This window comes from Balaenoptera acutorostrata, chromosome 5 (genome assembly GCF_949987535.1).
Source record: "Balaenoptera acutorostrata chromosome 5, mBalAcu1.1, whole genome shotgun sequence".
Lineage (NCBI taxonomy): Eukaryota > Metazoa > Chordata > Mammalia > Artiodactyla > Balaenopteridae > Balaenoptera > Balaenoptera acutorostrata.
The window spans coordinates 129,228,007-129,241,777 of record NC_080068.1 but is presented as its reverse complement, the minus strand read 5'-3'; positions in this window follow the sequence as shown (position 1 = coordinate 129,241,777).

Sequence of the window (13,771 nt, the reverse complement as noted above, 5' to 3'; positions counted from 1 at the left end):
CAGGGCTTCCGGGCAGGGCACCAGCCATTTTTACTTGATGGTGATAGCTTTATTGTTTCCTTGACAATTCAGTGACTTTACAGAAGATGCTACAGCTACTAGATGGGCAAACACTGCATGGAATTAAAGGAAGAGGCCCAATAGCGTGTGAATGAAATTTCGGAAATTCTTCACTAGTGAAGTTTGCAGTTTAGAGTTCATTAATTGTCTCATCCTGGCAATTACATAATTGCTATATTTAAGTCCAGAGTTGGCACTTATCCAATTTGGTACGGTCTTCTCCCAGCGTACCTCTAACTACTTTAGAGAATAGGCAGGCACTTTCCAACGAGAAGCCTCTGCTCTAGCACATAGGTATTTTCAGAGTGTCTCTGAACGGGCCACACTCATTCTCATCTACAGCAAACTTTTTGAGTTAATTTATTGCCTTTCCAAATAATTTGAGGGCTGCTTTGGTGAGAGTTCTGGGATTTGAACCTGGGCCTATCTGACTTTGGTAGACTAAATAAATAAAATATACAAGCCAGACAGACTTGAGTTAGAGAGCCTGTCTTGTCGTTAGTCAGTTGTATCAGTTTGATCAAGTTATTTATCCTTTCTGAAGCTGTTCTTTTTTCTTTATTTGTGATAATAGCTCAAAAGCTTGCAGCTGGAGTAAAACAGGATCAGATACATAAAGCACTTGATATAGTACCTGGCGTATAATAGGCACTCAATAATTAGTAGCTGCTCACAGAGGATCATGTAAATATACTTAGCAATTCTGAAGGTCTTTATGTTTTGCTTCCCTACCCTTACCATATAATGAAATCTTTAAACTCAGAGACTCATGTTTTCTGTATGTAAAACCTTAGTAGTTTTTAGTGATATTGAATGGTTAGTATGTATAAAACAATGAAAAATAGGCATTATAAAGATGGGAAAAAAAGAGGAAACAACAAAGCATAGGATATTAAGAAAAGTGTGTCATCTTATTTCCAAACTTTAGATTGAATGAAACTTAAGATTTTGCAAAAATTTGTTAAATAATGAAAAAAAAGTTTTGAGAGACATTGAATGTCACACTTATGGATAAAAGTTTTCGGGGATATGCTGTACACCACAGATTTCTTTGGAAGACAAGTTTGTTGTTGATGGCTTATACTGTTTGCTTAGATATATTTTCAGTCTGAAACTTCATAGAGGACATTTAATAACATATCCTATGATACAAGCCTTGGTACTAGGCAGTCTGTCTGAATGGATGAGTTCTGGCGAAGTGGGATCAAGTTAATTTTTTTAAGTATTGGGGATCCTTAGGTGACTTGTTGTTTGGTTGGGTTTTCTTTTCTTTTTTTTTTTGATGTAATCTACTCTATGTTAGAGTCATATTGGCTTATGTTTGGTTACTAATTCTGTCACATAGCAGTAGTGAGACTTTGAATAAGTTACTTAATCTCCCTTACCTCAGTTGCTTTTTTTTTTTCCAGTTATAAACTGAAAATAAGAATACTTACTTTGCCTTATTGCTGTGAAGATTAAATGGAATTAAAGTGGATGTGAGGAGGGAAAGTAGAAAAGTATACAGATCATGAAATATTAAAGAGGTAAAGATTAGTTCTTACTCATCTAGAATATAATCACAATATAGAGTACCACATGTGTCTGGCTACTGATTGCCTATTAGTATAAATGTGAATTATTTTCCATACATACTGTTTATAAGATATTATTTTAGAAATTTCAATATTTCAACAACTTTTCACGTGTGAGAGCTGAGTAGAAATACTAACTTTTTGAAAATTGTTAGGACAGTTGTGTAGAGTTAGAGGGTTGTGTGTCCTAATAATTGTTAAGGAGTCAGGAGATTATTGCTGTCTTCTGCTTTTCTGAGCTATTTCATTTTTATGCTTAAATTGGGTTAAACTGAAAATAAATATGATTCACCACAGATGACAGGCTGAGCCAAAATGATGCATTTTTTGCTCTCTAATTGATGCATTATTTTAATTCTCAGTCTTTAATTCCTCTGGAATCCAAATATTACAAATTGAGAATAAATACATTTTATATGTTTGGAAGCAATTTTATACACATTTTTTCTTTCATACGTGCACTTGGGATTTTACCATCCTTACTTCCATCACTTGTTTTCGACATTTCTGTGGTTTTGTGTTGCACTCTAGTAGATCTGTGGACTGAGAAGAATTAGAAATAGTGACTCAGCTGGAAGTGTCTAAAGGAGAACATTCAACTCAGGGAATTGCAAAATGTCCTTTATCTGAATATGTGCCTTGGACATATAATGAGCATTGTCAGGAGATGATGTTGATGCATGACTTTTTGTGCCACTCTCTGTTAAGCAGGGTATTATAAAAGATGTAAAAATAGAATGAAAATTTCTATTTGTTTAGGGACAGGGCAGAAGAACTTTGTGCATATATATGTGTTTGTGTGTGTGTGTATTTCAACTGCCTGTGGGCAGGGCTTTATTATTTGTGGGCAGAGCTGGGTTTTAAGTTTGGTAGTGATAACTGAATATTTCCTCAATCATTGAAAGATTGGGAGCTGGCAGAACCTAGTTCCTTTTTAACTATTAGCAATCATTCTCCATGAAGCAAAAATTATTCTGAAGAATTACTTTGATGTTTTAATATCCTATTGATCTCCATTGTTTTTGTGCAATCTGATGAAAGTTTTGACTTAGTTTGGTTTAACACTTGATTCCAAATAATCAAAACAGACTTTGGATTAAGTTGAACTAAGGTGAAATCAAGATAAATTTATTGAAGATCTCTCAGAGAGTTGGGTGATTTTTGAGATCAGGTAGAGCAGTTGTCTTGTTTTACAGATGAGAAAACCCAAAATCAAAAAGGTTAAGAGAATTGCTTAAGAACGCTAATGACAAAAATTCATATTTTAATAAAGAAAATATACTATGAGTACAGTTAAATACATTGAAATATTGTAGTAAAGAACAAATATCTAGAATTATTAGGTCTATGACACTTTGAAAATCATATATACTTTTTATTACTTTCCATCTTCTTTATCTCTTTATTCCTTTTGTTACTCTCGTTGTTATTAGAGTCCTACTTCAGGCCAAGCACCCCAAATTGCCTCAAACACAGAGGAGAAACATGTATCCAAGGGGTAAGAGACTTAAGACAAGAATGAGTTAGGGTAAGGAAGTATAAGATGTGGGTGTCATTGACAAAGTTGATTTTAGTTTCTCGTGACATTTTTTTGCTAACCAAGCTTGTGTGCTGATAATCCTTATCTGCAAAGAAGCTAGGGCACTTCCTTATGTATCTAAAGACAAATTTCATTCAATAATTTGTGTAACTATTTTTAATCCCTTTGATGCCATTTTCAGCACCACACTTAGAAATTTAAAACTGAATCTTTATTTTTTTCTTTTAACTGATTTATAGATGAGGGTATTCTGTCATATACATGAGGTATCTTTTCTTCTTTATGATCTGTAATTGTTGAGAAAAGACTTTGAGAAGACAGTTCAAACAAAAAGAAATGTCTTGCTTAAGTAATTATCTCCCGTGTATGATGGCACTGTGCTGAAATAGAGGGCAAAGCTGATAAAGAATGATGACGTGTTCAATAAGATCATCATTGATGGTTACTGCTGAATTATAGACTAAAATGTTATTTCCCCCTCTTCATCCTAACTCCTGAAGTCCTGCTCCAAGAAACCAGAAGACCACAAACAGCAGCACTAGGGAATTGCTGCCTCCACTCTCATACCTTGCCTGACTGCTCACTCCAGAGCCTAACAAACACCTCAGCTAACAACAGGAAACTGTTCCTTTGTTCTGAGGGTGGGTGTAGAACTATAAAGTGACTCTGCTTTAGGAAGAGTGGTGGCCAAGGAAGAATTATTACTTCCTTTACTTTGTGGCCCTGGCAAGAACTCAGGAGTCGAACCTAAAAAATGAGTGCCAGGTGGCTGTAGAAAAGATGTACCTGGGGTCCACTGCTGCCCAGAGACTCCAGACAGAATGACTTGGAAGTTGATTATCTACAAGCTGGACCTTGTGTAGCCCAGGTCGCTACCCGCATGGTGGTGGGAAACCTGTTCTTCCGTAGTTGTCTCCAGACATCTTTGTATTGAAAAGAAGCTGACTCAGTGGAGGCAGAATGGGACCCAGAAAAATACTTGTTGCCATTGTACTTGTTCAATTATGTCTGGGTAGAAGTCTTCATCCATCAGTGAATTTTTCCAGAATTCTGGAAAACAGGAAAGACATGCTGAGACTAAGGGCCCAGTCTGCATCTGTGCAAGCCCCGGAAAACCTGACAGGGCCCCACATATGAAGTCTAACACTGGCCCTGAAGGACAGGGTTCTTGGGGCTGAAAATAGCGTAAACTTTAGCCAAAAGCAAATTGGTTGAAATGAAATAGTTTGATACGAAAATTTGATTGAACAAATGTATGTGTGTGTACATTTTTTAAGCTACTGTCACTGTATTCTGGGGTGTTAGGTAATTTAGGGAGAGACAAAGTAATTAAGAGCACAGGTTCTGGTATCAGAATGACTGGGTCTGAATTCCAGCTCCACCATACATGAACGGTCAATGTGGCCTTGTGTCTGTAGATTTGAATCCCAGCTCTGCAATGTGCTAGACATGTAACTTGGGTAAGTTACTGAGTTTCTCTGAACCTCAGTTTTCCTGTCTGTATGTGCAAGACACATCATGGAATGCACTTAGAATTCTGCCCATACATAGTAAGCATTCATAATTTATGTAATGTACTGATTTTGGTATACTTTTGGATCAGGTATTACTCCAAGTACACTATATATATTATCCATTAATGTAAACTATTATAATCATTGTTATTTTTTGGGTGCCCAATGATTATATTTTGAAACTCTTTTATTTTCTTTAGGCACGTCTGTGTTTTCTTACTTTTTTTCCCCTTTTTATTTCTAGTTTATTTTCAGCTATTTACTATAGTAAAAGAGGTGGAATAACTTAGGTGTCCAAACATTACACATTTAGTGTTCGGGTTCCATATTTCAGAGGTGGTGTAGTTTGGGGGATAAGAATAATAAGACTAAAAATAATAGAGTATTACTATATATGAAGCACTGTGAAGTAAATACCGTTATAATTCCGTTTAGCAAATGAGGTAACTAAAGTTTTTAGGGAACCTGAAAAATGTGTAGCTGGTTACATAGCTATAACTACTGATGGAACTAGCGTTTCTATCTAAGTAGACTGATTCCAGAGAGAATGCGTATGGTCAGAGGACATATATAGCTGAAAGAAAAAAGTGCAGGTTATTGGACATGAAAAGATCAGTGAAGTGTGAAAAAAGGGCTTTTTGAGTTGTTGGTGTGAATGTTGATGTCACCCCAGACTGATGGTAGATCTAGGGAAAGAGAGGAAGACCACAGGTCAGGGGGTCAAGCCCTTGACACTTAGGTAGGATGAACCAAGAGGTTGGTGAGTCTTAGTAACAAGGAGAAATGGAGAGTAATATACGACTATCACTATCAAAATAACAGCAAACTAATATTTATGGAATCCTTATTATGTGTCTGGCTTTGTATAGAACTTTGGAAAAGCATTATCTGAAGATAACTGCTCAACAATCCTTTGAGGAAGATGCTATTAATTATACCCATTTATTATTCCAAAATTCGGTTTTAGAAAAATTGAGTAAATTGACCACATCATCCAAGGTAGCTCTGTGAAATGGTTTCTAAGAATTCACCCATCTGTCCATCCATTTATTTGTTTATCAAATTTGAATATCTGCTAGGTTTAAGCTCTAGCGATAGAAAAGTGCTTTAAATCCCAGTCCCTGCCCTTAAGTCTGATGAGGAAGAACAGTTGGTGAAAGCTACAGTAGAGGTATGATTTAATTATTTGTGAAACGAGAGTGCTATGTTCCCTCTCTGTGATTCTAGAAATGGCAAGAAGTAATCAATAAAAACAAAACTCTACACAGCTTGGTGGTTTCAAACTCGAATCTACTTAGCTGCTGTTAGCATAAGACCATCCATTCTTTCAGTGCTCTGCAGACTAGCCAGTTTGGCAGTGGAGGAACTCAGTGTGAGGCAGCTGGGCATGATTTTGGGTGGGAGACTCAAATTCAACGTTGGCAAAGTGTTTACAGTTTGCATGTGCATTGCAGGTGTGTGACATCACTTCCCGTGACTGATGCAAATGCTGGGAACAGTGGCAGGAGACCGATAGCCTGCCTTTATTTAACCCTTTCCAAACAAGCCATCTTGTAGGCAGATGTTGACCACAGCTTCTTGTGCATCTCTGTAAATGAGCCTGGAGGTGAGCCAGCTTTCGCTGATCCAGGCCTTGGCATTAGAATGCACAGGAAATGAGGATAGGAAACCAAGTGCTTTCCTTTAATGCCCCAGGTGATGGAAATGATGGGAAAAATCAGCATTATTATACTGTTTAGGCTACAGTCAAAACTCGTTGTGATTGTATGGTAATTTGAAATTTTGGAGGGAGTGGGGATGGAAATAGGCTTCCTATGTAGGAGGAAGTCCTATTAAAGAAACAGCTTCCTAAACTACTAGTGTAAACAAAACTGCAGAGGGAAATATTAAAACTACTTAAGGGAACAAAATGTCTTCATGTTTTTCCTTGCAAATACTTCTCTAGTTTATCCACTGCAGGCTTTCCATTGACATAAAGGAAACAAACAGAATAAAAAGTTATGGTAATATAAAATCACATCTATGCAGTTATTAAGACAGATCATGCTTTTAGATTAAACATATTCTGTAATTTTGAATCAAGGCAATCGCTAAGCAATTTTGAATGACCACGAAAAAGTTGCTAGGGACTGGCTAAGGATTTTTCATATTGACTGTATTATATACTTTCATGTAACACATGTGTATACACACATACAAGTGTAAATTAAAATGTAAATGTAAGTGTTATATGAATAAAAGTAACAATATTTAATTTAAAATAGCCTATATTTTAGTTTTTCCAGTAATTTGTGTAACTTTCCCTCTAATTAGTTCACATTATAGAAGATTTACTAGGCTGATACTTTTTATCCTAGACATTTACAGTGTTTGAGGTCCTGTTGTGGCTTTTACTCTTACATACAACTTCGGGGTGTGTGGATATGAGGGTCGTTGCTTTTAAGTTATCACTGGAGAAGGCAGAGCCTGGGACTCAACGTATTATTAATCATTATTTCTGGGACCATAACAGCTACTTTGAACAACTGGAGGAAAATGGTATTTAAAAATGGACCCCACTGAAGAAAACAAATAGCCATATTCCAGCCTCATTCTTCTCGTATCAGAATCGGTACTCTGTGTAAGTTCCTGTTTGGATCACTTTATCTGTGGACAGCATTTGAAAAAATTGCTAGCTCTCTTACAGCTGCAAGTGCTGATTATTTTGCTTGAATTTATAGTTCTGTGATGTTTTCTGGCATGCATGTGTGATTTTGTAAAAAATTTAGACACAGTCTGCAATTTTTTTCTTTAAGTCCTAGACAGTTCTGATTGAGAAATCTGATTAACATGTTCAGAAGTTTGAAGCCAAACCTTCACAACCCTGCTTTTGAAAGGTGTCAAGATTTGTGGGAGGGGAGGTTACTTTTAAAGAAACTAAGCTTCCTTATGTTTCAAGTTTGAAGATGAAGTGAGATTGTGTCTCTTAATTTGCACAGCTTCGGAGACTGTAGAGACAGGACGGCAGAAACTAGGACATAAAATTTTTTTAAAGCAATTTCATTTCAGAGTGTTAAACTGGGATCTAACTGCAATGCTAGAAAATTTAGCTGACAACTTCATTTTATTAGTTGAACTCATCCATTTCTCCTATTTATATGGTATAGGCCGCAAGAATTAGTTTTGGAAAATTGCAAGAGAAAAATTTAAAGTACATCTCCCTTATTAAAACATTTATTTTATTTAAGAATAGTTGATTTACAATGTCATGTGAATTTCTGCTATATAGAAAAGTGATTTAGTTACACATATATATACATTCTTTTTCATATTCTTTTCCATTATGGTTTATCACAGGATATTGAATATAGTTCCTTGTGCTATACAGTAGGGACTTGTTGTTTATCCATTCTATATATAATAGTTTGCATCTGCTAATCAGGACATCTCTCTTTTTTTTTTTTTAAATAAGGATCTACTATTATTTGCTTTTTTTTTTTAATTAATTAATTCATTTATTTATTTATTTATGGCTGTGTTGGGTCTTCGTTTCTGTGCGAGGGCTTTCTCTAGTTACGGCAAGTGGGGGCCACTCTTCTTTGCGGTGCGTGGGCCTCTCACTATCGCGGCCTCTCTTGTTGTGGAGCACAGGCTCCAGACGCGCAGGCTCAGTAGTTGTGGCTCACGGGCCCAGTTGCTCCGCGGCATGTGGGATCTTCCCAGACCAGGGCTCGAACCCATGTCCCCTGCATTGGCAGGCAGATTCTCAACCACTGCGCCACCAGGGAAGCCCGCTTTTTTTTTTTTTTTAAAGATTGATTGGTTGATTGATTGATTGCTATGTTGGGTCTTCGTTTCTGTGCTAGTTGCGGCAAGCGGGTGCCACTCTTCATAGCGGTGCGTGGGCCTGTCACTATCGTGGCCTCTCTTGTTGCAGAGCACAGGCTCCAGACGTGCAGGCTCAGAAGTTGTGGCTCACGGGCCCAGCTGCTCCGCGGCATGTGGGATCCTCCCAGACCAGGGCTCGAACCCGTGTCCCCTGCATTAGCAGGCAGATTCTCAAACACTGCGCCACCAGGGAAGCCCCAGGACATCTCTCTTTTAATATCTTAGGAAGACATCCACTTCTTAGATGTTTTTCTGTAACCATTTGTGTTTGTGAGAAGTAGAGTCTGTAACGTTAATATAGGATCTCCTTCCATCATGGCTGTGATCCTGCACATCTGAACACACAAATGAAATTAGAATGATTGGTGAGTCTACCTTAGGAAACTCAGAAGCCAACTGGAGATCCCGTTGCAGCCAAACTCAGGCACATAATCAAAACCAGGTTACGTTTTTTAAAACCAGAAGATTAAAAATGACATATACTGGCTCTGCTAAGGGGCTTGGGGCCCTTTTACTCGTAGTGGCAATTCATAATCATGCATCAGGAAAGGGCAGAGCAAAGGTGATTATTACTAGCTATATTGCACATTTTCATTGTCTTTTAAATATTTCTGAAATAACCTCTTTTTAGGTGATGAAATTAAAAACATTCCAAAATGTACAATTTGTTAATGATTTTTAAAAACTTTTTATTTTGAGATAATTTTAAATTCACATGCAATTGTAAGAAATAAGATAAAGAGATCAATATACTCTTCACTCAGTTTCCCCCAGCGGTTACATCGTGCATAAATATAATACTATATCATAACCAGGAAATTGACATCGATATAATCCATCAGCCTTATTTAGATTCATGAGTTCTATATGGACTCATTTGTACGTATGTATGTGTCTGTATATTTAGCTCTATTCAATTTTATTACATGTGCAGATTCATGTGATCACCATCACAGTCAAGATACAGAACAGTTCCATCACAAGGATCCCTCCTGCTAGTTATTAATTTTTGATGGGGGAATAAATTGAAAGATTTATTCACTAATTTGTATAGCTTCTCTGAGGCTATGTTGTACCTAAAATAGTTTTGAAAGACACTAAGTGACTAAGAAGACAGAAGAAGGTAACATTCACACTAATTCTAAGGAATAGGCTGAAACTGTGGGAGCTTGTCTGCCTGTGGAGTTCTCTGGGAATATAAACAATGAATTACCATGCTGCTTTAGAAAGGAGAAATTGCTGAGCAGAGTGGAGGAAGATTTTAATGATATTGGAGCAAAATAAGGCAGGGCTTTAAGGACACAGGTTAGTAGGTCTTTTGCACAGTTTTAACAAAACGAAGTTAAAAATTGCAGTCTTAGATTCTTTTGTGTAAAACAAAAGCAGTGTCAGCAAGAATTAAAAAAAAAAAAAATCATTGCTGGCCTGTGCTCCTTGAAAAGAGCTTTCTCCCCCTGGGAAAACAATAAAAAAGTATTTGCCCCTGTATCAAATTTAGGGCCACTTACACAATGGCTAGTGTGGCAGAGGCTGCCGCTTAGCTGAGAGCTCAATTGTACAGATTCACTTGCAGCTCAGGGTGAACTTTCCTCGTGGACAATAGACATCTGTGGTCACACATTTGGAAAATAAACTTACACAAATAAGGGCAACTTATACAACTTCTTAAAACCATAAAACATTGACACTTTTAAACTAATGGGCTTTGGGCTACACTAAAAATAAAGCTTTGTGTTCTTTGCTGCTACCCTTTATATCTAAGGTAATGAAGACCAACTATAAAGTGCAATTGTTAATAGTGGAAAATTGTGAGAAATCAATCATAAAAGCTGCATTCTGCATATTTTCCCCTTCTTTTATCCCTTTGGAATTAAAGATAAGATATTCCTTCTGTTTTAAAGAGAGTCTTGGTTTAGTTATAATGTAATTAAAATTCTACTCTTTTCCACTAATCGATGGGAAAGACTGTCTGACATACTACTAATTAAACTCCTTTTAGAACTACCATTTCTTTGATCAGCTGCACTGAGGTTTATCTTTGAAGATCTGGAATTTACTGCTAGAGCTAGATGATAAAGGTTTAGGAAAGTGGATGAACTTAAAATATGTCAAGTAGGATATTATTTCCTTAGAAAATGCTAAGAGGACTAAAGCACAGGAACGTGAGGCTCAAGATCTTGAAGGTTTCACTTCTATTGTGTTAGCTCTTACTCATTTCCTAAGCTTGCCCCAGCCTTCCAACCACAGGTCCTTACAGGCTCACTTATTCCCATTGCCTTAGGCAGGAAGTTTATCAATGACAGTAGTTGCTCTTAAGAATCTGGAGGGGATTAGAATTTATGTACTTTCATGGACATAAGGTCTGGAGCAGCTCTGTGCATGTTGAGCTTCGGAGAATCTCCTTAGGTCCGGAATTTGGTTCCCAGGAATGAACCCTGGGTTCTGTCCTACTCGTTAGCTGTAATTCTTCTCTCTTTTTTTTCCCACATTGGCCCAGTTATAGGGACTGATCTTCTACCCTAGTCTCCATTTCTGAGACATTGTTCAGACTCTCAATTCAGAGGTTTCAGGAACCCCATCTTTTTAGTTTGACATTTTGGTTATTCTCACCTGGGGTTGGAGCCTTGCTCTCCATCCCATCAAGGGGCATACTTTCTTATTGACAATGTCCCCTTTAAATCAAGGATCTATAATGATACCACTTCCTAGTTCTCTATCATTGTTTTAAAATATTTTGGTGTAAATAACCTTTTCTGAGAAACTAATGAAAACTCCAGATTCTCTTCCAAGAATAATGAGTATGTATGTATGTATGTATGTATGTGTGTTTGTGTGTGTGTGTGTAATTTTGTGTGCAGTAGAAAAGTACATATAGCCATAGTTTTTACTAAAGATTCAAAAGATATATAGCACTCTGAATTCCATGTATGGATCTCACAGAAGTCTGTGGGACTCGAGTCAATAAATCCTCAATTTATTCTCTTAATTTTCAGATGAAAAATCATGGCCCTCAGGAGGTCAGGAGTGGGTCTTTCTTGAGGGCTTGCCTAGGTTTACAATGTTATGAGTAGGCCTTTGCTCAGATAGTGGATTATAGATCAGTTGACTGTTAAAGGAAGCAAAAGTCTGTAAACTTCTTTTTCAGTAGTAATATATCAATACTCATTTCACTTACTTGATCATCCTTTCTCTCTTGCATCACTGGTTTTAGATTTTGGCTTTTCCCTATATCTATTCTGTGTGCATTGCTGGACTGATATTTATGTGACTTCTTTGCTCTAGTCTCTCCTGTTTGCAGCAAAACTTTCCTCCTCACCAAAATTATTGTGGACTAAAAGTTGACACTAGATGGGGGCAATGTCTTATCTGATAATATATAAAATCAGATCTTAATTATGTTACAATGTGCATTGGTGGATAATGTGACTCCCAGAACCAGATGTTAGGTATATTTAATAATGTGGATTATGCATCTGTATTAGCCTGCTTGGGCTGCTATAACAAAATACTGTTGATTAGGTGGCTTAAACAACAGAAATTTATTTTTTCACAGTTCTGGAAGTTGGAAGTTCAAAATCAGAGGACTAGTGTGGTTGAGTTCTGGTGATCTGTGTGGTTCTGTTCCTGATTTGCATACAGCCACCTTTTCACTGTGTCCTCACATGGCATAAAGAAAGAGACAGCTCGAGATAGCCTCATCCACCAGAGGGCAAACAGCAGAAACAAGAAGAACTGCAATCCTGCAGCCTGTGGAACAAAAACCACATTCACAGAAAGCTAGACAAAAAGAAAAGACAAAGGGCTATGTACCAGATGAAGGAACAAGATAAAATCACAGAAAAACAAATGAAGTGGAGATAGGCAACCTTCCAGAAAAAGAATTCAGAATAATGATAGTGAAGATGATCCAGCACCTACGAAAAAGAATGGAGACAAAGATAAAGAAGATGCAAGAAATGTTTTAAAAAGACCTAGAAGAATTAAAGAAAAAACACCTAGAAGAATTAAAGAACAAAGAGAGATGAACAATACAATAACTGAAATGAAAAAAATACACTAGAAGGAATCAGTAGCAAAATAACTGAGGCAGAAGAACAGATAAGTGACCTGGAAGACAGAGTGGTGGAATTCACTGCCACGGAACAGAATAAAGAAAAAAGAATGGAAAGAACTGAAGACAGCCTGAGACCTCTGGGACAATATTAAACACACAAACATTCGCATTATAGGGGTCCCAGAAGGAGACGAGAGAGAGAAAGGACCCAAGAAAATACTTGAAGAGATTATAGTAAAAAATCTCCCTAACAAGGAAAAGGAAATAGCCACCCAAATCCAGGAAGTGCAGAGAGTCCCAGGCAGGATAAATGCAAGGAGAAACATACCAAGACACATACTAATCAAATTGACAAAAATTAAAGATAAGGAAAAATTATTAAAAGCAACAAGGGAAAAACAACAAATAACGTACAAGGGAACTACCATAAGGTTAACAGCTGATTTCTTGGGAGAAGTTCTACAAGCCAGAAGGGAGTGGCACGGTATATTTAAAGTGATGAAAGGGAAGAACCTACAATCAAAATTACTCTACCCAGCAAGGATCTCATTCAGATTTGACAGAGAAATCAAAAGCTTTACAGAGAAGCAAAAGCTAAGAGAACTCAGCACCACCAAACCAGCTCTACAACAAATGCTAAAGAAACTTCTCTAAGTGGGAAACACAAGGGAAGAAAAGGACCTACAAAAAACAAACCCAAAACAATTCAGAAAATGGTAATAGGAACATACATATTGATAATTACCTTAAATGTGAATAGATTAAATGCTCCAACCAAAAGACACAGGCTCGCTGAATGGATACAAAAACAAGACCCATATATATTCTGTCTACAAGAGACCCACTTCAGACCTAGGGCTGCATACAGACTGAAAGTGAGGGGGTGGAAAAAGATACTCCATGCAAATGGAAATCAAAAGAAAGCTGTAGTAGCAATACTCATATCAGATAAAATATACTTTAAAATAAAGAATGTTAAAAGAGACAAGGAAGGACACTATATAATGATCAAGGGATCAATCCAAGAAGCAGATATAACAATTATAAATATATATGCACCCAACATAGGAGCACCTCAGTACATAAGGCAAATGCTAACAGCTATAAAAGAGGAAATCAACAGTAACACAATAATAGTGGGGGACTTTAACACTTCACTTAC